This window comes from Callithrix jacchus, chromosome 3 (genome assembly GCF_049354715.1).
Source record: "Callithrix jacchus isolate 240 chromosome 3, calJac240_pri, whole genome shotgun sequence".
Taxonomy (NCBI): domain Eukaryota; kingdom Metazoa; phylum Chordata; class Mammalia; order Primates; family Cebidae; genus Callithrix; species Callithrix jacchus.
Window position 1 is genome coordinate 85,845,296 of NC_133504.1, and position 24,159 is coordinate 85,869,454.

The window sequence follows — 24,159 nt, forward strand, 5'->3', positions numbered from 1 at the left end:
GGCTTCAGGCTTAATAGTATTCAAGGTGACCAAGAGTTGAAGTGGAATCCCAGCACAGCACAGATGCTCTACCAAAATATGACCAGACTGCTTTTTAAAGCAGGTCCTCTATCCCATTCCACCTCACAAGGCAGGACCTCCCTACGTGGGTCTCCAGTCTTCTATGGGTAGTTTTGGGGTGTCAACAGGCACCTACCTCTCTGGAACAAACCTCCCAGAGGGAGGGGCAGGCTGCTATCTTTGCTTTTTGCAGCCTTCACGGATGATATCTCCAAGTACTGAAAAATCTGAGGCAAGTAGAGACTGGAGCAGGCCCCCAGCATATCACAGCAGCCTTGTGGAAAACTGCCTAGACAATTACATGGGTTCCCATTCCCATATCTATTTGCTGGACAGTTTCTCCAGGCCTGGGCCTCTGTTTACTCTCTGCCAGAGTTATCAAGCCAGTCAGAACTTAACAGCTTTCTGGATAGAACCTCCAGGGGCAACTAAAAGCCTCTCTGCCCCTGCCTCAGCATTGGAACTGCCATTACCACCCTCAGACTAATGCAGGAGCAAAGACCTTAAGTTCCTTATTCAAACTTCCAACGAGCTGCAGTCAACACAAGGAAAAGAGTCCAGCCTTTCTCCCACAGGTCCCACACACTCCTACTGCTCATCACCAGACAAGGAACCCCTGCCTTGGGACCACAGCGCAGACCCTCTATTCTGGGCTGATTACACTGAACAACTGCTGATTTGCATCTCTCTGGGGTGTAGACCCCAGGAGACAAGCAAAAAATCCCTGACCATGATGATTACTAAGTCCCCTTCCTCTGCTTCCATAAAATTTGTGAAGAAACATAAACACTGAGATCTCCCCAGATCAGAAATGGGTAGCTCAGATGTCATAATCTACAGCCAGCACTTAAGGAGGAAAAAATCCACACTTTCAGAGCATTGTGAGGGAACATGGCTGCAACTATGAGGAAATGTAGGGGAGCCACACAACTGAGCAAGAGTCTACCAACTGACCAATAAGCTTGTGTGCCACATGGTGGATCACACCCCAGAACTTCAACATAAAAAATACCTCACTAACTTACCCTCCTCTGAAACCAGACACGAGAAATCAGCTTCAAATAAAGACCCTGCACAGAGCCTTGGCCCAGGGAAAACATCCACAAAAGAAGTCTATTGAGAGGAGAAGAGGGAAGATGGTGCTACAGGACCAACTCAGGATTGCAGCTCCCAGTGAATCCACAGAGGGTGAGTGCATGTCGCATTTCCATACACAACTTTATTGTCCACAGACTAGGAGATTCCAAGGTGTAAGAGCCCCACAGGCCACCAGCATGGCGGTTTGGGCTGGCACAGCTGTTTGGGCTGGCACGGCTGTTTGGGCTGAGGCCACAGCGCAGCGACACTCAGTACAAAATACATTGGTTTGGTTGCCCTGCTAAACTGGCAATTGAAGATTTCAAAAGGCAGATTAGCACATTCATCTGATTAAATGGAACTTAAACAGAAAGCCAGGCCAGGAGATTCCCCGGCAGCAATGCAGTTTCATCTGGCCAGTGGGGTCGCAGCACAGGAAATCACACAGATCCCGGTGCCCTTGCAGCAGGCAACTGGAACACCTGGGAGAGACTCAACCATTCAACTTTAAAAAAAAAAGGGCTGTGAGGCAGGGAGCCAGGTGATCAGGCTCAGCAGGTCCCACCCCCACAAAAACAAACATAACAGCAATTGGAAACGCTCAGGGTTTAGAGTTTCACGGCAAGCACAGCTGAACTGAGGACAGTGCAGCTTGGTGGGTGAAAGGTGTCCACCACTACCGAGGCACGCGACCCCTATGGAGGTAATCAGCAATTGCTGATGCAGTCTGCTATTGCTGAGGCAACCCACCATAACAGACAGAGTCCACCACTACAGAGGTGGGCCACCATCGCCACTGCAGTTCTAACCATAACCATATAAACAGGACTACAGGGAATTACACACAGCAGCAGGGCAGAGCCCACGACAACACGGTGGAGCCCACAGCAGTAGGGCGGAGCCCATGGCAGCTCATCATACCCACTACAGGCTGGCAGTGACTAGACTGCCTCCTCGCTGGGCAGGAAAGTGCAATGGACACTCATAAATGAAGCCCTAACTCCCCGGCACAGAGCACCTGAGGGAAAAAAAGGGGGCTTTATGAGTTCTGCTGCAGCATACTTAAACATACCTGCCAAGCAGCACTGAATGAAAAACAGAGCTCACAGCTCAGCACTAGAGCTCCTATAAAGTACAGACTGTCTCCTCAAGCAGCTCCCTGAGCCCCGTATATCCAAAGAGTCACCTCACAAAAGACTGATTAGACTGACATTTGGTGGGCATCATTCAGGGACAAAGATAGGAGAAGAATCTGGTAGCAACCCTCAAGGTTCCGCAGCTGCTACAGGAGTTCCCCAGACAAGCAGGGCCTGGAGTGGACCTCAGCAGTGCTACAGCAGTGGGACCAGACTGTTAGAAGGAAAACTAAGAAACAGAAATACTTCATCATCACAATCTGGACGTCCACTCAGAGACCCAATCAGAAAATCAGCAACCACTCAGAAGACAGGTGGATAAATCCACAAAGATGGGAAGAACCAGCACAAAAAGGAGAAAAACACCCAAAACCAAAACACCTCGCCTCTTACAAAGGACCAAAACTCCTCACCAGCAAGGGAACAAGCTGGACGGAGAATGAGTGTAATAAAATAATGGAATCAGACTTCAGAAGGTGGGTAATGAGCTAAAAGAGCTAAATGAGCTTCCATGAGCTGAAAGAACATGTTCTAAATCAATGCAAAGAAACTAAGAACCTTGAAAAAAGATTTGAAAAAAGATTCGAGGAAATGATAACAAGAATGGACAACTTAGAGAGGAATATGAGTGAATTGAAGGAGCTGAAAAACACAACACGAGAACTTCGTGAAGCATGCACAAGTTTCAACAGCCAAATTGACCAAGCAGAAGAAAGGATATCAGAAGTCAAAGATCAACTCAATGAAATAAAACAAGAAGCCAAGATCAGAGAAAAGAGTGCAAAAAGGAATGAACAAAGTTTCCATGTGGGACTATATGAAGAGACCTAACCTATGTTTGATAGGTGTACCTGAATGTGATGAAGATAATGAATCCAAGCTGGGAAATACTCTTCAGGATATCATCCAGGGAAATTTCCCCAACCTAGCAAGGCAGGCCAATATTCAAGTCCAGAAAATACAGAGAACACCACAAAGATATTCTGCAAAACGAGCATCCCCAAGGCACATAATCGTCAGATTCACCAGGGTTGAAATAAAGGAGAAAATGCTAAAGGCAGCCAGAGAGAAAGGTTGGGTCACCCACAAAGGGAAGCCCATCAGACTCACAGCAGATCTCTCGGCAGAAACTCTACAAGCCAGAAGAGAGTGGGGGCCAATATTCAACATCCTTAAAGAAAACAACTTTCAACCCAGAATTTCATATCCAGCCAAACTGAGCTTCATAAGTGAAGAAAAAATAAAATCCTTTGCGAACAAGCAAGTACTCAGAGATTTTGTCACCACCAGGCCTGCTTTACAGGAGCTTCTGAAAGAGGCACTACACATAGAAAGAAACAACCGGTACCAGTCATTCCAAAAACATACCAAATGCTAAAGATCATCAACAAAATGAAGACTCTGCATCAACTAATGGGCAAAACAGCCAGCTAGCATCAAAATGACACGATCAAATTCACACATAACAATATTAACCCTAAATGTAAATGGGCTAAATGCACCAATCAAAAGACACAGACTGGCAAATTGGATAAAAAGCCAAAACCCATCAGCGTGCTGTATCCAGAAAACCCATCTCACATGCAAGGATACACAAAGGCTCAAAAATAAAGGGATGTAGGAAGATTTACCGAGCAAATGGAGAACAACAACAACAACAAAAAAAGCAGGAGTTGCAATTCTCGTCTCTGATAAAATAGACTTTAAACGAACAAAGATCAAAAGAGACAAAGAAGGTCATTACATAATGGTAAAGGAATCGATACAACAAAAAGAGCTCACAATCCTAAATATATATGGACCCAATACAGGAGCACCCTGATATATAAGGCAAGTTCTTAACGACTTACAAAGAGACTTAGACTCCCACACAATAACAGTGGGAGAGTTTAACACTCCACTGTCAATATTAGACAGATCAACCAGACAGAAAATTAACAAGGATATCCAGGACTTGCACTCAGACCTGGAACAAGCAAACCTGATAGACATTTACAGAACTCTCCACCCCAAATCCACAGAATATACATTCTTCTCAGCACCACATTACACCTACTCTAAAATTGACCACATAATTGGAAGTAAAGCACTCCTCAGCAAATGCAAAACAACGGAAATCATAACAACCAGACTCTCAGAGCATAGTGCAATCAAGTTAGAACTCAGAATTCAGAAACTAACTCAGGACCGCACAGCTTCATGGAAAATGAACAACTGGCTCTTGAATGTTGATTGGATAAACAATGAAATGAAGGCAGAAATAAAGAAGTTCTTCGAAACCAAGGAGAATGAAGACACAACATACCAGAATCTCTGGGACATATTTAAAGGAGTCTTTAGAGGAAAATATATGGCAATAAGTGCCCACATGAGGAGAATGGAGAGATCCAAAATTGACACCCTATCATCAAAATTGAAAGAGCTAGAGGAGCAAGATCAAAAAAACTCAAAACCCAGCAGAAGACAAGAAATAACTAAGATTAGAGCAGAACTGAAGGAGATAGAGATGCAAAAAATCCTTCAAAAAAATCAATAAATCCAACTGCTGGTTTTTTGAAAAGATCAACAAAATAGACCACTAGCCAGAGTGATAAAAAAGAGAGAGAGAGAACAACCAAATAGATGCAATAAAAAACGATAAAGGGGAAATCACCACAGATTCCACAGAAATTCAAACCATCATCAGAGAATATTACAAACAACTCTATGCACATAAACTAGTAAACCTGGAAGAAATGGATGAATTCCTAGACACTTGTGTCCTCCCAAGCCTAAACCAGGAGAAAGCCAAAGCTATGAATAGACCAATAACAAGGTTTGAAGTTGAGGCAGCAATTAAGAGCCTACCATACAAAAAAAGCCCAGGTCCAGATGGGTTCACAGCCGCATTCTACCAGGCACACAAAGAGGAGCTGGTACCATTCCTTCTGAAACTATTCCAAATAATCCAAAAAGAGGAAATCATTCCCAAATCATTTTATGAGACCAACATCATCCTGATACCAAAACCCAGCAGAGACCCAACAAGAAAAGAAAACTTCAGGCCAATATCCATGATGAACATAGATGCAAAAATCTTCAATAAAATACTGGCAAGCCAATTGCAACAGCACATCAAAAAGCTTATCCATCATGATCAAGTAGGATTCATCCCGGGGTTGCAAGGTGGGTTCAACATACGCAAGTCTTTAAACGTAATTCACCACATAAACAGAACCAAAAACAAAAACCACATGATTATCTCAATTGATGCAGAGAAGGCCTTTGACAAAATTCAACAGCCCTTTATGCTAAAAACCCTCAATAAACTCAGTATTGATGGAACGTATCTCAAAATAATAAAAGCTATTTATGACAAACCAACAGCCAATATCATACTGAATGGGCAAAAACTGGAAGCATTCCCTTTGAAATCCGGCCCTAGACAAGGATGCCCTCTCTCACCACTCCTGTTCAATATAGTACTGGAAGTTCCAGCCAGATCAATCAGGCAAGAAAAAGAAATCAAGGGTATATAAATAGGAAAGGTGGAAGCCAAATTGTCTCTATTTACAGACAACATGATAATATATCTAGAAGACCCCATTGTCTCAGCCCAAACACTCCTGAAACTGATAAGCAACTTCAGCAAAGTCTCAGGATATAAAATCAATGTGCAAAAATCACAAGCATTTCTATACACCAATAACAGATTTAAGAAGAGCCAAATCAAGAATGAACTGCCATTCACAATTGCTACAAAAAGAATAAAATACCTAGGAATACAACTAACAAGGAACGTAAAGGACCTCTTCAAGGAGAACTACAAACCACTGCTCAATGAAATAAGAGAGGACACAAACAGATGGAGAAACATTCCATGTTTATGGTTAGAAAGAATCAATGTCATGAAAATGGCCATACTGCCCAAAGTAATTTACAGAATCAATGCTATCCCCATCAAGCTACCATTGACTTTCTTCACAGAACTGGAAAAAACCACCTTGAACTTCATATGGAACCAAAAGAGAGCCTGCATAGCCAAGTCAATTCTAAGCAAAAAGAACACAGAAGGAGGCATCACACTACCGGACTTCAAACTATACTACAAGGCTACAGTAATCAAAATAGCATGGTAGTGGTACCAAAACAGAGATATAGACCAAAGGATTAGAACAGAGGCATTGGAGGCAACGTAACATATCTACAACCATACAATCTTTGATAAACCTGACAAAAACAAGCAATGGGGAAAGGATTCCCTGTTTAATAAATGGTGTTGGGAAAACTGGCTAGCCATGTGCAGAAAGCAGAAACTGGACCCCTTCCTGACACCTTACACTAAAATTAACTCCAGATGGATTAAAGACTTAAACATAAGACCTGGCACCATAAAAACCCTAGGAGAAAATCTAGGCAAAACCATCCAGGACATAGGAGTAGGCAAGGACTTCATGAACAAAACGCCAAAAGCATTGGCAACAAAGCCAAAATAGACAAATGGAACCTAATGAAACTCCACAGCTTCTGCACGGCAAAAGAAACAGTCACTAGAGTGAATCAGCAACCAACAGAATGGGAAAAAATTTTTGCAGTTTACCCATCTGACAAAGGGCTGATATCCAGAATTTACAAGGAACTCAGATTTACAAGAAAAAACAAACAAGCCCATTCAAAAATGGGCAAAGATATGAACAGACACTATACAAATGAAGACATACATCAGGCCAACAAACATGAAAAAATGCTCATCATCACCGGTCATTAGAGATATGCAAATCAAAAGCACATTGAGATACCCTCTCACGCCAGTTAGAATGGCAATCATTAAAAAATCTGGAGACAACAGATACTGGAGAGGATGTGGAGAAATAGGAACACTTTTACACTGTTGGTGGGAGTGTAAGTTAGTTCAACCATTGTGGAAGACAGTGTGGCGATTCCTCAAGGCCTTAGAAATAGAAATTCCATTTGACCCAGCAATCCCATTACTGGGTACATATCCAAAGGACTATAAATTGGTTTACCATAAGGACACGTGCACACGAATCTTCATTGCAGCACTGTTTACAATAGCAAAGACCTGGAACCAACCCAAACGCCCATCAATGATAGACTGGACAAGGAAAATGTGGCACATATACACCATGGAATATGCAGCAATCAAAAATGATGAGTTTGTGTCATGTGTAGGGACATGGGTGAATCTGGAGAACATCATTCTCAGCAAACTGACACAAGAACAGAAAGTGAAATACCGCATATTCTCACTTTAGGTGGGTGATGAACAATGAGAACACATGGACACAGGGAAGGGAGCACTACACACAGGGGTCTGTTGGGGGAAATAGGGGAGGGACAGAGGGGTGCAGGGTATCTGGGGAGGGATAGCATGGGGAGAAATGCCAAATGTGGTTTAAGGGGCGGAAGGCAGCAAAACACACTGCCACGTGTGTACCTATGCAACTATCTTGCATGTTCTGCACATAACTCCAAAACCTAAATGCAATAAAAACCTAAAATGCAATAGAAAAACAAATAAAAATGCCTATAAGAAGGCTATTGAATGTACTCAATCTATACTGCAGTTAAAAGAACACCCAATGCAGAGATGAGAAAGAATCAACACAAGAACTCAGGTAACTCAAATGGTTAGAGTGTCATATTTCCTCTAAACAACTGCACCAGTTCTCCATAAAAAGGTCTTAACTAGGTCGAACTGACTGAAATAACAGAAATAGAATTCAGAATATGGATAAGAATAAAGATAATAAAGATTTAGTAGGATGGCAAAACCCAATCCCAAGAAAATAAAAATTATAATAAAGCAATAGGGTAGCTGAAGGATGAAATAGTCAGTATAAAAAAGAATGTAATGAGTCTGACAAAGATGAACAACAGAATATAAGAATTACAAAATACAATCACAAGTGTTCGCAGCAGAATAAACCAAGCTGAGGAAAGAATCTCAGAACTTGAAGTCCAGTTCTCTGAAAGAAGACAGTCAGACAAAAATAAATAAAAAGGAATGAACAAAACCTCCATGAAGTCTGGCATTATGTAGAGGCCAAATCTATGAATCATTGGCATCCATGAAAGGGAGGGAGAGAAATCAAACAACTTGGAAAATATATTTCAGCATATTATCTTTGAAAATTTCCCCAAACTTGCTAGAGAGGCCAACAGTCAAATTCGGGAAATATAGAGAACTCCTACAAGTTTCTACACAAGAAGATCATCCCCAAGAAACATAATCATCAGATTTTCCAAAATTAAAATGAAAAACAATGTTAAAGGCAGCTAGCGAAAAAGGGCAGGTCACCTACAATGGAAATCCCATCAAGCTAATAGCAGACCACTCAGCTGAAATCCTAGAGCCAGAAGAGTTTGTGGGCCAATATTCAACATTCTTTTTTTTTTTTTTTGAATTACTTCTTTTTTTTTATTACATTTTAGGTTTTGGGGTACATGAGCAGAACATGCAAGACAGTTGCGTAGGTACACACATGGCAGTGTGTTTTGCTTCCTTTCTCCCCTTCACCCACATTTGGCACTTCTCCCCAGGCTATCCCTCCCCACCTCCCCCTCCCACTGGCCCTCCCCTTTTCCCCCCAATAGACCCCAGTGTTTAGTACTCCCCTCCCTGTGTCCATTTGTTCTCATTTTTCATCACCCGCCTATGAGTGAGAACATGCGGTATTTCATTTTCTGTTCTTGTGTCAGTTTGCTGAGAATGATGTTCTCCAGATTCATCCATGTCCCTACTAACGACACAAACTCATCACTTCTGATTGCTGCATAATATTCCATGGTGTATATGTGCCACATTTTCCCAATCCAGTCTATCATCAATGGGCATTTGGGTTGATTCCAGGTCTTTGTTATTGTAAACAGTGCTGCAATGAACATTCGTGTGCATGTGTCCTTATAGTAGAACAATCTATACAAAGAACTCAACATTGGACCAAATGGATTTGATAGACCTTTATAGAACTCTCCACCTAAAACCAACAGAATATACATTATTCTCATCTTCATATGGCACATACTCTAAAATCAAGAACATAATTAGACATATAACAAGTCTGAACAAATGTAAAAGAATTAAAATCATACCAAACACACTCTGGAACCACAGCACAATAAAAATCCCAAAAAGAAATTTATTGACTATACTGAATCTACACTGCAATTAAAGAAACACCCACACTCAGAGATGAGAAATAATCAATGCAAGAATTTAGATAATGCAAATGGCCAGAGTGTCATATGTCCCCTAAATAACTGTACCAGTTCTCCAAAAAGAGATTTTAACTAGGGTTAAGACTATTGAAAATTACTCAAAATCATGCAATTACATGGAAATTAAACAACATACTCTTGAGTTTGGGGAAAATAATAAAATTAAGACAGAAATCAATAATTTCTTTAAAAATAATAAGAACAAGGATACAGCATGCTAGAGTATCTGGGACACAGCCAAGGCAATTTTAAGAGGAAAATTCATAGTGCTAAATACCCATATCAAAAAGTTAAAAAGGATCTCAAATTAACAATCTAACTTCACAGCTGAAAGAATTAGAGAATCAAGGACAGATCAACCCCAAAGCTATTAGAAAATGAGAAATAACACAAATCAGAGCTGAATGGAAGGAAACTGAGACAGGAGAAACCATTAGAAAGATCAACAAACCTAAGAGTTTGTTTTTTGAAAAAAATAATAAAATGCATAGAAAACTAGTTAGACTAATAAATAAGAAAAGTGAGAAGATCCGAATAAACACAATGAGAAATGACAAAGGGGATGTTATCACTGACCTCTTAGAAGTAAAAATAACCATCACAAACTACTATAAACACTTCTAGGCACACAAACTATAAAATGTAGAAGAAATTGATGAATTTCTAGACACATAACCCCTTTCAATACTGAGCCAGGGAGAAATTAATTCTCTTAACAGACTAATAATGAGTCCCCAAATTAAATCAGGAATAAATACCCTTCCAATAACAACAACAACAACAACAACAACAACAACAACAAGGCCAAGGACCAGAGATATCTACAGCTAAATTCCACAAAATGTACAGAGAAGAGCTGGTACCATTTCTCCAGAAACTATTCCTTAAAATTGAGGAAGAGGGATTCTTCCCTAACTCATTTTATGAGGCCAGCATCATCTTGATACCAAAGCCTGGCAGAGACATACGCAAAAGAAAACTTCAGGCCAATATCTTTGATGAACATCAATGCAAAAATCCTCAACAAGATACTTGCAAACCAGATCCAGTATCACCTCAAAAAGCTAATCCACCTTGATCAACTAGGTTTCATTCTTGTAATGCAAGGTTGGCTCAACATAAGCAAATCAATAAATGCGATTCATCACATAAATAGAACTAAATACAAAATCCATGTGATTATCTCAATAAATGCAGAAAAGGCTTTCAAAAAAATTCAACACCCCTTTATGTTAAAAACTCTCCATAAACTAGATATTGAAGGAATATACCTCAAAATAATAAGAACCATATATAACAAACCCACAGTGAGCATTACACTGAATGGGCAAAAGCTAGAAGCATCTCCTTTGAAAGCCAGCACAAGATAAGAATTCCCTTTCTGACCACTTCTATTCGACATAGTTTTAGAAGTCCCAGCCAGAGCAATCAGGCAAGAGAAAGAAATAAATAGCATCCAAATGGAAGGAGAGGAAGCCAAACTATTTTTGTTTGCAGACAATATGATTCTATACCTGGAAAATCCCACAGTCTCAGCACCAATCTCCTCCAGCTGATAAACAACTTCATGAAAGTTACAGGATACAGAATCAATTGCAAAAATCACTAGCATTCCTATCCATCAATAACAGCCAAAACAGGAGCCAAATCAAAAATGTAACCCCATTCACAATTGCCACACAGAGAATAAAATACCTAGGAATACAGCTAACCAAGGAGGTCAAATATCTCTACAATGAGAATTACAAAACACTCATCAGAGAAATAAGAGAAGGCAAAAATAATGAAAAAACATCCCATGCTCATGGATAGAAAGAATCAATATCATTAAACTAACTATACTTCCCAAAGATATGTGCAGATTCAATGCTATTTCTATCAAACTACCAACCACATTCTTCACAGAAGTGAAAAAATATATTTAAATTTATATAGAACCAAATGAGAACCTGAATAGCTAAGACAATCCTAAGCAAAAAGAACCAAGCTGGAGGCATCATGTTACCTGACTGCAAACTATACAACAAGGATATAGTAACCAAAACAGCATGGTACTGGTAAAAACAAAACAAAATAACAACAACAACAAAAAAAAAAGAGGCATGTGGGCCAGTGGAACAGAATAGAAAGCACAGAAATAAGGCCAGACATCTGCAGCCATCTAATCTTCAACAAAGCTGACAAAAACAAGCAATGAGGAAAAGATTACCTATTCAATAAATGGTGTTGGCATAACTGGGTAGCCATATGCAGAAGATTGAAACTGGATCTCTTCCTTATACCATATACAAAAATCAACTCAAGATGTATTAATGACTTAAATGTAAAACCCAAAACTATAAAAACCCTGGACGATAACCTAGGCAATACCATCCTGGATGTATGAACAGGCAAACATTTTATGACAAAGACACCAAAAGCAATCATAATGAAAGTAAAAATTGACAAATGGGATCTAATTACACTTAAGAGTTGCTACACAGAAAAATAAACTATCAACAGACAGGCAACCTACAGAATGGGAGAAAATTTTGGCAAAATATGTATCTGACAGAGGTCTAATATCCACCATCTATGAGGACCTTAAACAAATTTACAAGAAAAAAATAAAACCTCATTAAAAAGTGGGCAAAAGACATGAACAAACACATCTCAAAAAAAGACATGCATGTGGCCAACAAGCATATGAAAAACAAACTCAGTATCTCTGATTATTAGATAAATGCAAATCAAAACCATAATGAAATACCATCTCACATAACTCAGAATAGCTGTGATTAAAAAGTGAAAAAAAAAAAAAAAAACAACCAGGTGCTGGTGAGGTTGCCAAGAAAAGGAAACACTCATGTACTGTCAGTGGGACTGCAAATTAGTACAACCATTGTGGAAAGCAGTATGGCAATTCCTCCAAGAGCTAAAAGCAGACCTACCATCTGACCCAGCAATCCCATTACTGGTTGTATACCCAGAGAAATTAAATTATTGTACCATAAAGACATATGCATGCAAATTCTGCATATTCTTACTTGTAAGTGGGAGCTAAGTGATAAGAACTTATGAACACAAAGAAGGAAATAACAGACACTGGAGTCTACTTGCGAGTGCATGGTGGGAAAAGGGAGAGGAGCAGAGAAGATATATATTGGGTACTGGGCTTAATACCTGGGTAAAGAAATAATCTGCATAACAAACCCTGTGACAGGTTTTTACCTATGTAACTTACCTCCACATGTACCTCCCAAACCAAAAAGTCAAAAAGAAGAAGACATCTGCACTTGTATGTTCATTGTAGCAGTATTCACAATAGCATAGTCATAAAATCAACCTCAGTGTCTGTCAGTGGATGATTAGATAAAGGAAATATATATATATATATATATATATATCATGGAATACTATGAAGCCATAAAAAAATGAAATCAAGTCTTTTGCAGCAACATGGATAAAACTGGAGGTCATTATCTTAATAAAATAACTCAGAAAGTCAAATACCACATATTCTCACTTATAAGTGGAAGCTAAACAATGTGTACACATGAACAGAGAGTGGAATAAGTGACGCTGGAGACTCCAAAAGTTTTGAGGATGAGGGCAGGGTAAGGAATGAGAAACTACTTATTGGGTACCAGGAACATTTTTTGTGATTACACTGAAAGCCCAGATTTCATCACTATGAAATATAACCATGTAACAAAACTGTACTTGTGCCCCCAAATCTATAATTAATGAAACAAAAATAAATTGTTAAAAAATAAAATGTCGAAAAGTAAAATGTATATGCTTAATATCCTTATAATGTTAACTATATATACATTATTTAACATAAATTCTGAATCACTTTAATAAATTTTTGTTTATAAAAATCTTTTTGTCATTTTATTTTTTACTAGCTGTTGTAAATGTTTGGCTCAACAAACACATACTGTTATGGATTGAATTGTGTTGTGAAGTCCTCTACCCCAGTAACTCAGAATGTGACCTTACTTGGAAATAAGGTGCTTGCAGATGAAATTAGTCAAGATAAGGTCATATTGGAGCTTGGTGGGCCCCATTCCAACATGACTGATACAATCAATATGACTAGTATCCTTTTCAGAAGACAGCCATGTGAAGATAGAGACACAGAAAGAACGTCATGTCACAATGAAGGTGAAGCTCATAGCTATTAGGCTGAAACCTAAGCAATGTCAAGGAAGCTAGGAAGAAGCAAGAAAGGATTTCTCTACAGGTTTCAGAGGCTACAGGAACCTGACAACATCTTGATCACAGACTTCAAGCTTTCAGAACTGTGGAACAATATATTTCTGTGGTTTCTAACCACACAGTTTGTGATACTCTATTATGGCAGCTCTGGAAAGTGACATATATACCATATTTGGATCTCATCTTAATTTTGTAAATATGAGCACTAGACTTTTCCAACAATTATTATAATAGCAGTAACAATCAATAACAAGCAGAATAATTATTGATTTGTTACTATTTAGTTTTTCCAAGGTTGTCAGTTTTCTTCACCCCAAAAGTGGAATTTTCACTTCAGTTTTAGATACTTTAGAAATACACTATTCAACATGGTAGCTTTTTGTCACATATGGCTATGGAGCACTAGAAATGTGACTGGTCCAAGTGAGATGTGGTTTCAATATAAAATATATGCTAAATTTTGAAGACTTAGAAAAAAAATGAAAATAAAAAATCAATTTTGTTTATATTGATTACATTTTGAAATAATATTTTGAGTACATTGACTTAAATAAAATATTTTATCATCATTAACTAATGTTGCTTCTAGAAATTTTTAAATTTCATATGTGGCTGACATATTTCTGTTGGACCGTGCAGCTCTTGACCCAAGAAGACAATCCTACATGATGTAGTAGGAAAACTCTAACATGAAAAGGAGGAAACTTTAGTTTCAGGGCTGATTATTCTGACTCTACAGGGTATTTGAATTTGGGTCAATCATGTCACTTCTTTACACACAGCCCCAACATCTGAAAAATATGGTTGTGCTATTTAATTTTAATATAATTTCATCTTCTTAACATTTATCTTAATATAAATGTGTTGTCTCAAGTCATGGTGTTGTACTTTTTCTGCATCTGGTGATATATATTTTTATATTATAATATATAATATTTTAAATATATTTTATATTATATAAATTATAGTGTGTACATGTACATGCATATGGTGCACCAGTGTATGTATAAGTTCATATTACCCTTATGGGGCTATACATGTTTCCACATTCAGAATTCTTGGCATTTTGAAAAGCAACACAGGTAGATATTTTGTATTACATAACACTCCTAGTGAAGGCAAAGGCAGTAATTCTTAATCAAATACATACGTTTTCTATGGAAAACTGTTTGTTATGTGATATAATTAAAGACCTTATATGTACCTATGTCAGTTTAGGATAGGTTTGCTGCCAAATGAGATTTCTGCAAACTTAAAAACAAAATTTTTGTCAGCTTATCAGAATTGTGGATAAGGACCGGGAACAAATTGTAACAGCATAACTTCTGATCATATTAAAACTTGAAAAATGGCTTCTGCTTTGTTTTGTCTCAGCATGTTAATTGTTAGATATGATACAAGTTTACTTTTTCCTTTTCTTTTCATTTTTTTTTTTGTGGTGGAGAGCTCACTTGCATTAAGCAAACCCAAACTTTCTCTTTCCAATAAGCATTTATTTTCCAAATATGGAAATGTATAAGGTCAAATAGATTTCTCAAACATTTACTTTTAATCATCCACTTTTACATATTTTAATTGCTTAGAAAACTCCTCAGCTAAGTTTTTTTTTTTTTTTTTTAGCTCTGCACAATCTTGTGATGATGATGTTATGAACTTGTGACCATCGAATGGAGTCAGCCATTTGGCAAATGTCCTTATGATCTGTTTTCACAACGTGGAACTTATTTCCCACCACCTTTTTTGTTCAGGTTTGTATTGAAGCTTCCCTCCCCTTGGGCATGAGCAACAGTGTTATGACACTGGCTTCAATAAGCAACGTTTAATGGTGTCTAATCATGTGCAAATGTGTTAAAATTGGTAGTTTTTAGCAAACAGTTATGGAACATATTACCGTAAGGCATTTGTTCATGGCGTGACAATGATTGGCCCTTGGCCACTTAAATGTTTTATTTAATAATGTGGGAATTTCAGTGTGTTTTCCTTTCATTATTTTTAACTTGAAAACAGAAACAGAAAACCCCTTCTTTAAAGTTAAAACTTTACCGCCTACAGTCTGTCAAAAGCAATATAAGCATCTGGATTTTGGAGGGGGGCTTTTTGTAAGATGTTAATTTAATATACTGGCATATTTCATGCATGCTTTTTATATTTTGTATGCTTGAAGCTATCTTTACAGTGACCACCCAGGAATAATAGACTTATTTTCGAGATTGCATAATGATCAGCAAAAAACTCTGCCCAAATAATAGTGCAAATATTGGATTCAGACAAATATTCCACTTAACACAGTGCTTAAATGCCAGATAATCATTGTTGCATATTAAGTAGAAGACAGAGGTTTTTAAGATCGAGCTTTGCTTTCCCACAAACTATGCTAATTTTTACTTCAGCATCTCCATATGCTCTCACAAAGATGGTTTTCTATGAAATATAAGATGTTCTGCAAATATTCAGTAAAGTGAATTTTCAAATAATTGCTGAAAATCATGCTGTATTTTTTAAAACCAGAAGTTTTATCAAAATGAAATAGTGTAATATTCTGTAAGATATCTATATGGCAGAAAACTATATATGTTAATGTATTCTGAGATCACAGAATAAAAATATATCTTATTTTCAACATAGGTCTGTACTGCTATTTAATATCCATAAACAAATCTCTGAGCCTGACTTCAAAGACCTTCCACAAGACTGAGCACTTAGCTAACTTTAGAATTAGCTTCAGCTCTTACTATTAAAAATAAATAATGATTAAATATAGCAAACTTAACTTGTTTCAATACATAAACTTAGTTTCAAATTTTGAAAGCTCTCTGCTAAAAAAGACTTATTTTCAATTTATAACTTATATGCAGAATAAATCTGTTGTGATAGTCTGCACATTCATTTACAGAATTTAAGCCATCAGTCCAAAAGGAATAAATGAAAAATAAAACCTTTATATCAGGGCTATTTTGTTTCAAGACTAAAGTACTTAGAAGTCTTGATCCAATTAAATGTGTGTGTGTGTGTGTGTTTCTAGAGGAAAAAGTTGACAAGGTGTGTTGTGATTTTTCAAACTGTAGAAGCTGAACACTTCCAGAACTGCACGTGCACATCAGCTGTTGGTAGCTTTGATACACATTACTTAACATTCTTGACAATTGCCCATTAAGGCCAAGTTCATGTGACTAACAATCCCTGCAGAGAGCAACTTAGCATTATCTATAGGTAACTACCTCAGAGCTTCAGTTTCTAGAGAGAGAACTGTCTATGCTAAATATAATTGGCTGTCTCTGCTAAATGTAAGCTATAACCAACTTAGCATACACATTTTGAGAACTAGTTTAAATATTCAAGCTTATGCAAATGTTTAAGTTAAACTTTTATAGTTATTATTTTGTTGATGTTTTTACCAGAAATGTTTTAAATATTATGGAAGATGCTACTCAAATTAGAACAAATTATTAGACTGATGTCTGATAATTTATTGAATAAGAAAATGCATATTTGATAAAACATCTTATTATAAAATAATGTACATGAATTCTAGAAAATTTGGGTATATAAAAATAGGTATATGATGGAAGAAAACAAAGTCATTCAATCTTATCACCCAGATTAAATAATATTTGGTATATTATAAAATAAAAAGTCATATAAATATACAGCAATAGATACTACTCTTTATTTTATAATATATATTCATAATATACCAATCTGTTATATATGTATATGTGTATACATATGTATATAAATATGTATTTAAATGTATATGTAAGCATGCCTCTATATAACAGGGCTAATGAACTTCTAATGTAAACAATGTGCTTTCTTTCTTAGGCATCCCTACTTCTTAGTTGCTATGATTTGAAGGTGTCTCCAAAAAACCACGTACTGCAAACTTAATTCCCAATGAACAGCATTGTATGGTGAAGAGTTTAAGAAATAATTAGGCTATGAGGGCTTATAATTAATGATGCTGTTGCAAGAGTGGGTTTGTAATAATAGGAATGAGTTTCTTATAAAACAGTGAATTTTCTCCCCTTTTGTCTGTTTCTCATACTCTTTCTTTGCCTTTCCACATTAGAAGGATGCAGCGAAAAGGCCCTCACCAGATGCCAGCTCCTTGATCTTGGATTCCACAGCTTCCAGAATGATGAATCAATAAATTTTTCTTCATTTAAAATTACCCAGTCTGTGTTTTTTTGTTGTAGCAGCACAAAGCAGACTAAGACACAGGTTGCCTTACTGCTTTGCTATCAAGAGCAGTACCTATCTGTATAGAGAGTATGGTCCTTCCATTATTAAGATCAACCTGTGAGCTTTAATGCCCCCAGGAATAGGGAATGCCCCATATAGAGAGGAAGAGAAACTATAAAGTCCACCTCTTCTGGCCTAGGGAAATATGGAAAGAAGAAATGAGGAAAGAGGAATTCCTCAAGTGCTCGCATTTTATTTATTTATTTATTTGTTTCTTTGTTCGTTTATTTATTTATTTATTTTTATTGGACTAACATTGAAGAGAATGCCATTGAACCATTCAAATAGGTACAAGCCAATACTGAGGACATTACAACTACTGTCCACTTTCTCATGCCAGTATAAGGAAATATGCAAGTTGCTAGGAGAGGCAAAACTTCAGTTTGGTACCAAAACCAACAAGATGACTAGTAGCATGACATTGGCAGAGGGAAGTGAGCCTGACACAGGATTTCTACCTTCTTTGAACTTTAGAAGATTAGCTGGTACCCAGAAATACAATTAGCCTCCTTGAAGGAACATAAAACTGTTAGGTTGGTTTGGCACTAGTAGAGCCAGGAAGTATAATGATCAGGGACTCTGAAACTAGATATAAGTGGCCACGGCCATTAAGTTGAATGGTTTGTGCCAGCATAAAACCCTGAGAGTAAAGATGGAGCCCCTCTTCAATAAACACAAGTAGAAGGGCAGAAATAAATGAGGTGCATAAATTAACACAGATCAAAGGCCACTGGGAAAATGAAGCCTTTCCTTTCAACAGCCAGAAAGCATTAAATCTGCCAGTCAGCCTCTTGTCATCCAGAGAAAATCAGTGGTCATGGGCATGGAGGAAGTATAAGGAAATTCCAAAACAAAAGCATTTACCACGAAGATACCATATCTTCTGGATACACTAGTAAATAAGAAAAAATAAAATAATATACAGTTGACTCTTGAATGAGAGATAGATTTGAACTGTGTAGGTTCACTCATATGTGGATTGTTTTCAATAGAAATTATATCTAGTGTGCCTGCCTCTGACTCCCCTTCTGCGTTTTCCGCTTCTTCTGTCTCTGCCACCCCTGAGATAGCATGACCAACTCCCTCCTCTTCCTGCTCCTTCTCGCCCTACTCAACATGAAGATGATGAGATTTCTATAATAATCCACCTCCACTTAATTAATAGTAAATATATTTTATCTTTCTTTTGATTTAATATTTTCTTTTCTCTAGCTTACTTGAAGAATATACTATATAATAAACATAACATACAAAATATGGGTTAATCTACTACATTATCAGCAAGGCTTCTTATCCATACTAGGCTATTAGTTGTTAAGTGTTGAGGGAGTCCAAGGTTTATACTCAGATTTTTTTTACTGAAAAGGGGGTTGGCACCCCTAAACCGCACATTGTTCAAGGGTCAGCTGTACTGTTATTGGCAATTTAACTTATCCCTATGTTTATTTTCTCCAGCTCAGCAGCAGGGGAAATAGAAAAATAGATAAGTTACATAAAATAAAGTTATTTCCCATTTGTGTAGCAAAGTATAAATATGTAGCCCTGATGCAGGTACACATATCTGTTATCTGTTTGTGTGTGTGTGTGTGTATGTGTGTGCGTGCACACAAGTGTGTGTGTGAATTTGAAACAAATATAACAAACTACTTTCAATTTATAAAATATCACAATCTTCCCATGCTAATAGCTTTATGTCTCTATATTAAATGTACCATAACCTAATCAGTTCTCTTTTATTACACATTTATATTGTTTACTTTGTTTTATAAATGTGCACATTCTAAAAGTAGCATTTTTTTCAAAGGGAAAATTAGGTGGGGTTCCTTATAATATAAAAGGATTAGATGCTTAAAATCTCCTTATTTTAAATAAAGATTAATCTTTTAGCATTGTCCTAAATACAGATTGTCATAGGACCCCATATTTATATTGACTGCTTGCTCAGGAATGCCTTGAATAAAATACCTTCTCAGAATGTTAGGGAGTCTTCTCATTGGACAGGGTCTAGAACAGACATAGATTACATTCTACTTCACCATAGCAGCAGAAATGCTGTCACATTAAAGACATATTTTAGCAATAAGAGGATGGGAAATTGAAAATAAGATGCAGGTAATTATCAGAAAAATAAAAGATTAGTATATGTAAAAATTAAGGTGGAGGATTTGGTATTGGTGCCTTTGAGAATAATTAGGATAATTTTTAGATCATACTTCCAATAGCTAAAATAATGGGGAAATAAACGATTCAGGGAAAACTTATTTATACATGCATAATTTCTCTGCTTCAGTTTGAAAGAGGAGATGCCTTCTGTATAAGTTTATTTTTGTCATATTCTTCTACTACATTGCATATCAACTGTCCTAATTTACCCCAGAGATAGTGGCCACATGGGAAGCATTGCTTTGATTCATGCACTTTAATTCTCATTAAAGCAAGTGTAAGTTTGGTTATGGCACATTGCTTTGAAAGCAGTTGGGATGGTGAGGGACAATGAGAGAGTGTGTAAAAGAAACAACTGGTTCATATTCTGGGAACACTGCCAACATTTGATTCAAAACCAGAACAAGTGCTGGCTGTCAGCTGAATCTGTGCTTAAAATAAAAGAAGGCCCATAAGAGCCTAGATTAACAGAAAGAAGGAACAATCTAATGCTGAAATCTTAGTACAAGTAGCTGAAGATGGTGGGTGCTATCCCTACATTTTTTGTGGCTTTAAATTTGATTGCAGATGATTTAGCTGATAAAAAAGGGATGTAAGATTCCCATATCCCAAGTGTCTTATAAAATATTTAATTAATAGTATTTATAAAAACTATGAATTTATGAAAACCAAAAAAGACCACAAAAACAAGTATAATAAAATATGTAAAGCAAGTTCAGAAATGAGTGCCAAGCTATGTTGCCTGTTACCTTCAGCATATGAAACTGATGAATTACAGGTGGCCAGTATTTATATTTTACCATAACCTCATTAATTCTGATGTTTTAGATTTAAGAAATGAGCTGTGCTCAAGTTCTAGCATATACTCTTCGGTAAAAAATCAGTTTGTTACACCAATAAGCTTTACTATACACCTGTAAAGGGAATAATTAACTCATATAAGATAAACAATTATTTTAAATATTTTACATAGTAGATACGTAAAAATTGAGATAATTATAAATCATTATATGGTTACACAAAAACAGGCCTAGGAGAATTTATGCTTGGCCATAGCTTGCTAGATCATTTTGGGTTGTTAAGTATACATGTTTGGAAATAGTACTTATGCATTTCTTTACAAATATAACATTCCTTGATTCAGGTGTTCTCCCTGACCTAATTCCAGCTAGTGAAGTTTTACTATGTCAGCTATTCTGCATTATTTGATTTCACAGGTCTTCAAAGGTACAATGAGAAGAATCATCTCGAGCCCTTTAGTAGGATTCACCTAGAAATCATCTCTATTTACCAAAGAGAGCAATGAGAAGGGTCAATCCTTTTTATTATTTAGGGACATATTAGATGATTCACATATTCAGTGATTCAAACTAGCTTGTGGGTGGGTGGGAAACGCCACACAATTCAGTCATCACAAAATTGACCAAAATGCAGAATTGCTTTGTATTGTTCTGCTTTAAATAAATACAGATAATTAAATAAACCTTTGCAGCAGTAGAATAAAGCACAAATCCAAACTTTACCCAGCCAAAGGCTGCCTTGGCCACTAGCCAAAAGCCAGAGGGCCAGAGCTAATTTGCATAAAATTGAACAGATTGCTGCAGCTGCCTGCTTATTAATACCAAGGCGTAATCATAATCAGGAGACATTCCATCCGCAGCAGAGCCACCTCCTGTGCAGTGCCACCCATTGCTTTGTGGGACCTATAGTCAGTGATATGTGATCCTACTTTAAAGAAAAAAATTATTTAAAAAAAGACAAAAAACAATTTTTTCAATTATTAAAACTAATTCAAGCTCATTCACTGAGCAGACTCACCAAATGATTTTCCCTTTAACTTAACATAAAACATTGCAGATATTTCTGTACTTCATATCTACCTGGGTAAAATCGGTGTGTAGAAAATAGCAAATCCATGGATTTCAAATTTTCTTCAAAGAAATTATGATGAACTTCTTGCAACTTAATTTTTGACACGTCTGCAAAGTATTATTTATGATACAGTGACTGCTACAGTTGCTGATGATGTCACACTTGGCTTTTTACATTCTGTCACCCTGATTTCAACTCCAGGAAACTCTACACGGCAGTGAAATGCAGAAAGATGTCAAAAAGCATGTGCTATGACTTATCACGCCCAAAACATGCTGAGAACACAGACACTATGTAATGCCTGATAGAGTGCTTTTGCATCAGGATATCAACAGCTCTCTCTGTGTCAGTAGTACTAAATGAATTGGAAGATTGCTGCTCTACAGTTTCTCAGTCAGAAGGGCTGTCAGCAGCTTCACGAAGGCCATCTGGGGAAAACAAACTCTTGGCCCATATAAAGATGACGTAACATACAAGGAGCACTGGCAAGGACAGAGTGGATTATATTAAAAACCTATCATATTTGTTAGCTAACTGCAGATGACAGCATTGGAGTGTACAAGAAAAAGCTTTTACGGTGCTCTGAAATCCTGAGTTTACTGCACGGGAATACATATTGAGCTCATCTGTTGGTCGGGAACACAGTAGAATTAAAGTGTTGCTTTTCTCTGATCATTACTACATATATATATATATACACACAAACACACACACACACACACACATATGTGCCTATATATGCATGTGTATGTGTGTGTGTGTGTGTGTGTGTGTATCTCCTAAATGCCCATTTAGCACCAAATTTTGTAGGTAAGGTTTAAGATTGGGTCTACACTCATTTCCCTATCCCTATAATTTTAGTATGACTGACTGTGTTTAGAATTCTATATTCATCACCACCGAATTCCCAGTGTGCAGAGAGCTATATCTATATGCTAATCCCTAAACCAAGGATTAGGGATTTGGTTTTTTTTTTTTTAGCCATGCTCAGATAAATGATTAAAATATAATATATAATCCATATCCTATTAGATAGAAATAAAATATATATTTTTCTTTTTCCACTCAATATCATTCATTTCCATGTCTTCTATCATCTATGAATAATTCTTAACCCTACATCTACCATCTTAAATTTTACTTTTTACATTTCGTATGCTTGCTTTTATTTTAGTGTTAGAATTTCTACATGAATGTCATGGAAACATTTCAAATGTAGAAAGATTTTCTAAAACTCTATCTTGAGTTCAAATGATACCTCTATTTTCTAAGTTTTTTCCTTAATTTCTACATTTAAGCTTGTCTAAAATTCTGTGGTCCTTGCTCTGGCATTAAACAGTGCAAATACGATGTCTCCACTTATGTTTATTTTCAGGAGACTTGCTCCCTTCTCTTTGATGCCTTTCTAACTTGAATACATCTGTCTTTGGCTGTGTCTTCTTTTCAGACCCACTACTCAGCTTTACCTTTAAAACTTTAAGAACTATAGGATGTCCTTGTACTTCTGGCTTTCACCTTCCCAGTTGCCTGGGATAGAACAATATATTATAGTTTTAGCTTAGACCCTAAGGCTTCTAAACCCATCACTAGTCCTCTGGTTCCCAAAGGGAAGCCCCTCAGAATACCTAAGAGAAAGAAAACTGATCTGTGAAAGAACGAAGATCAAGTAACAATTAATTCAGTGCTAGTATTGAAAGTTCTGTTCTGATAAGAAAAAAGGCATTAAAAGGCTCTTGAAGCCATTCGCCAATGTGTCTTCATTCACTTATCTGGGTCTGATTTTTGTTTTTGTTGTTTGTTTTATGTTCTAATTCTCTCTGTGGAACTACATGTAGTTGACGTAATGAGACAGGCCTGGGAATGATTCCCATTCAGGACAGGTTTCCACTTTGAGACATTTTAAGTGTAAATGCAAATAAAAGCATTGTCAGGTACGCAGATTAGGCCCACCATTAATGCAGACAAAAAGAATCCCTTTGGTTTAAACATGTTATATGGTAGTTTTCCACATAAGTGTTTAAAATGAATCTGATCCAGTAACAAGTAATGACTTGATCTGGCCTTGTTTTTGTGCATGGATCTCCATCAGAAAACTCAAGGGTGTGATGGAAATTATGCCTAATAGTCTATATGGAAGAAAGAATTTGGCAATTCTCATACCAGCAATATTCATCAGAGTTGAATA

At 37.0% G+C, this 24,159-nt stretch overlaps 1 long non-coding RNA gene across 1 annotated transcript in view; it reads left to right on the forward strand.

Moving 5' to 3' along the window:
• Positions 1 to 17,835, forward strand: part of LOC144581872 (uncharacterized) — a 32,372-nt gene extending 14,537 nt beyond the window's left edge. The window contains exons 2-3 of the long non-coding RNA XR_013533287.1: positions 15,318 to 15,445; positions 17,767 to 17,835. This is a non-coding gene — a long non-coding RNA (uncharacterized LOC144581872). The remainder of the gene's footprint in view (positions 1 to 15,317; positions 15,446 to 17,766) is intronic.
• Positions 17,836 to 24,159: the final 6,324 nt, after the last annotated feature.